At 39.9% G+C, this 4,465-nt stretch overlaps 1 pseudogene; it reads right to left on the minus strand.

The window, feature by feature from the left end:
• Positions 1-3,490: 3,490 nt before the first annotated feature.
• Positions 3,491-4,465, minus strand: LOC139005855 (smad nuclear-interacting protein 1 pseudogene; annotated as a pseudogene).

The following is a 4,465-nucleotide window of genomic DNA, read 5'->3' on the forward strand; positions in this document are numbered from 1 at the left end:
TTTTGCACTATTAGTGCCACATTGAGGAACTTGAGAAGCTGGAAGTTAATGCTTTAGCTGCTTGGTTTGGTGGCCCTCCTCTAAGATGAACAATTGGGCATCGAGAAAAGACAAGTGCTAACCAATAGGTGAGATGATCAAAAGTTATGGTATATATAATGGAATATTACTCAGCTATAAAAAGAATGAAATCTTACCATTTGCAACAGCATGGATGGACTTAGAGGGTATTATGCTAAGTGAAAAAAAATACCATATGATTTCACTTATATGTGAATTCTAAAGAGCAAAACAAATGAACAAACAAAATATAAACAGTATAGATAGATCAAACTGATGGTTGTCAGAGGGAAGAAAGGTGGGGGGAGCTGAGTGAAGAAGGTGAAGGGATTAAAAAATATTAATTTGTAGTTACAAAATAGTTTTGGGATGTAAAGTACAGCATAACGGATAGTGTTAATAATGTTGTAATAACTATGGTGCCAGTTGGTTACTAGAAATATCAGGGGAACACTTTGTAAAGTATACGATTGTCTAACTACCATGCTGTACATCTGAAACTAATACAAAATGATATTGAATATAAACTATAATTGAAAAATAAAATTAAAAAAAAAAAGACACAGAAGGTATAATTATGTAATTGTAAACAGTAAAAGTTGATTTCTTCCTTCACTCACAGAAGTTGTCTGAGGAAGTGATGAAATATGAGGCCAAAAATACAGATTCAAATGATATCTCACATGTGGGATGTTCTCATTTTGGTAGCATTTGGCTGCCCATTATGTTAACTTTTGGTAAAAGAGAAAGGGAGTGGAGTTGTAGTCTTGTTCATGATTTCTGAAGACAATTCTAAATGGAAATCACAAATCTTTCAAGAATCTTGGCCAAAAAGAAAAGAGACAGAGAGAGAGGTAGCTATAGAGGAATGCAGGGTCAAAAAATTAGCAAGCAAGCAAACACCTAATAATGGAATATTATCAAACAAAGTTAGGGAATTTTGTTTCTGCCTCTAGTCTCAAAATGTTTTTATTAGATTTTATTTTATTTTTTCTTGCAAACATGTCTGAGTCTCTATTCTTTGCCCTTACTGGACATCTATGAACATCTATGGTCCTTTCATTTGGTAACATTCAATTTCCTTAGGGAGTCACCCTCCCCCACTCCCAGTTCAGGTGGTTTAGATGGGCTGATTCTATTACCCGTCTCTAAAGCTAAGGCTTGGGTAATTAGAGCATTCCATCCCCCTAGATATATAATTGGTTCAGGAATTAGTCCTGATCCAAACCAGACCATGAAATTAGCTCTAGGATTTTTATTGGAACTATTGGGAGAGAGTCACTCTCTTTCTGCAGTGGTTGCTAAGGTGATAGGATATAAGCCTGAAGCTGTGGGTAGTTACTTTTACCATCATCTGGGGAGAACTTGCATGAGAACGAAAATAGCATAGAGGAAAGCACGGCCAATAGATAGAGAAGTCAAGATAGCACTGATCATTTGAATCAAGCCAGGCCTGAAATAAAATTTAAAAATATTCCTTTACTTTTAAGTTACATGAGCCAATACATTCTCTTTAAGCAAATTTAAGTTTCCTTTCTTGTGCTTGAGAACCAAAGAGTTCTGACTAATATATTGAATAGTTATTATACTGGCTAATATAACCTTTTATTGATCAATGGCTTTTTCTTTCATTGCTGTATTTGACCTGTCTGTGTATTTTTAATATAAGCTTAGACTTTTTTCATTGTGGTAAAATATATATAGCATAAAACTACCATTGTAATCATTTTAAAGTGTACAATCCAGTGGCATTAAATACACTCATAATATTGTGCAATCTCACCATATCCATTTGCTCAGCCTTTTTCAAGAAAACAATAACTCAATTAAATTTTCCTCTTTATAACCTGTTTCCTAAGAGATCAAGTCAATTGCAGTAATGGTGGGTTAAAGCCATTATATAAAATTAACTTATAAAAGCAATACTGTGGAGGCAAAGAAATAAGGCATCCATGAGTCACAAAGGTACTATTTCTTTCAGATTCATATTGAGTGGACAAAAGCTTGTTGTCCCCTGAATGCCTCTTAGTCTAATTGTCTTAGTCAGTTTGGGCTGCTATAACAAAATACCACAGCATAGGAGGCTTAAACAATGTGCATTTATTTCTCATCGTTCTGGAGGCTGGGAGTTCCAAGATCAAGGTACTGACTGATTCAGTTCATGGTGAGGCCCTTCTTCCTGGCTTGTGAATGGCCACCTTCTTGCTGAATTCTCACATGGTGGAGAGCGAGAGATTATCTCTCTGTGTCTAATAAGGGCACTAATCCCATTCAGAGGGCTCCACCCTCATGACTTAATTACTTCCCAAAGGCCTCACCTCCAAATAGAATCACATTGGAAATTAGGGCTTCAACATGTAAATTTGGAGAAGGAGGTCACATTTAGTCCATAGCGCTAATGTTAGCATTCTAGAAAGGTACTTCTATTTCTAATACAAGGAAAGCCTTATTAATAATGAAACTAGACTAAGCCTCAAAATCAGAGACACTAATGGATACATAAATACTATTGGATTCCTACTGGCAAGTCAAACCATTCCAAGTTCTGATACTATGATTTGTAGTGTTCTCACTCTTCTGAGTCTTTAAAAAGTAATTTTGAAAACATTTTAGAACTTGGAGGGAAAAATATTGGAGCAAAGATAGTGCAAGACACTGAAGTGAACTGTTGATGAGAAATACACTTTAGAATGTAATAAGATGGCCTCGTGGTGTGTGTTTGTGTGCACACAGGGTGGGGCAGAGGCAGAATTAATTAATTAACTAATTAATTAATTAATTAATTTTTTTATATTTACAAATTTTATTATTTTTTGTCCCAAAAATACATATAAATGAAAACCTGCTCTTCAAATGCAGGGAGACTTTACCTATAATGTAGCATTACATTTACATCACAAAACATCCTCATATGAAAATCAGTTGCAACTCTTTCATACAAGATTAGATATATATTCACACTAGATATATATGTAAGTAGTTATGAATTATCTACTTACACAGATTCCTTTAGTGGAAAATTAGGAAATTCCCATGCTTTTCAGCCTTGGGAAGGTAAATACAACCTCTCTAGATGTTTTTAAAAAGATGAAACATGTAAACTACACAACCTCCTTTAGACATGTACACATGTTGCTAAAAGAAAGCAAGGACCCTGCCACATAAATAATAGTGTGTTTCTCAAAAGAGAAAGAGATAGTATTTGAATTAAAATGCAAAGTTGAAGAACAGAGAAGATGGTCAAAATTGTTATGTACAGGCTCCATGGAGGAATCAGAGTTCTCTCACAGGAAACAGATCCTCGATGCATCTCAGCCTCTCGTGACATTAAATCGGCCCCCACTGGCAGTAGTCATGATCTTCCTGTACAGTCAAATGCTTAAGCAGGCTCCTTAAAGCATCTGTTTAAGTCCCACAGTCAATAATGAGGTCATGTGGTAAATTCTCCCTCCGCAAGGTCAATGATGTGGGGCTTCACCCTGCGGCCAACTGTCCCATCAGCACGCGTGTATTCCACAAGCCTATACTGAAAGACCGCGTGCTGCTTTGAACAAGAGGGATGATCGATTGGAATGTCTGCAATACGGCAGTGTCGCCCCAGGAGGTAAGCGCTTTGTCGATGAATGTACATGATAGGAAGCATCTCATCATTTTTAAATGGGTAGAGACGCCACCGTTTTTTAGGGAGATGTGCTTCGAGGGGCTCGCTATATTTAATGACTACACCTCGGAAGGTGTTCGTGTCCTCAAGAAGTGCCCCAGAAAGTTCAAAGCTTGGCTTTTCCTTGACGGGCACCTCTTTGTTTTTGTTGTTGCCACCCGGTGGAGGAACCAACTCCTGAGACTCATGACCGCTGGTCCTGACTTCATTCTTTTGGTGATGCTCCCGCCTTCGGGCATTATAGAACTCCCGCTCTGCTTCCTGCGCCGGCAGGTTCTGAAGGTCTCGATCACGTCCCTGAGCCGGCCCACTCCCAGGTCTCTCGTTAGAGGTTCTCCTCTGGTGGGAGTGGCCCCTGTGCCTGCCTCGGTCACTATTCCTCGCTCGCCTGTGCTCCTGTTCTGATGCTTCCCGGTGCTGCCCATCTTCCCGTTCTCCCCGGAGTGGATGATCTTCACGCTCCTGCTTCACTCTGACTGTCGAGTGGTGAGGACTTCGGCTTCTGTTATTCTGAGGAGACTTGCTTCTTCTCCCTGAGGACTTTTTCTTCTTGGCTGGGGATCGGCTACGTTTCTGCGCTCGGTCCCCGCGGTGACCAGGGCTGCCCGGCTCGCCGGCCGTCGCGGCCTCGGGGCTGAGGCGCTCTTGCTTCACCACCACCTTCATCACCGCCGTCGCCACCCCGTCCTCGTCCAGGTGCCTGCGCCGGGTCCCCCGGTCCCGCTTGCTCTTCACCTCTTTCAT

This window comes from Myotis yumanensis, unplaced genomic scaffold, assembly GCF_028538775.1.
Source record: "Myotis yumanensis isolate MYYU_CA2020_CCGP unplaced genomic scaffold, mMyoYum1.0.hap1 SCAF_3, whole genome shotgun sequence".
Lineage (NCBI taxonomy): Eukaryota > Metazoa > Chordata > Mammalia > Chiroptera > Vespertilionidae > Myotis > Myotis yumanensis.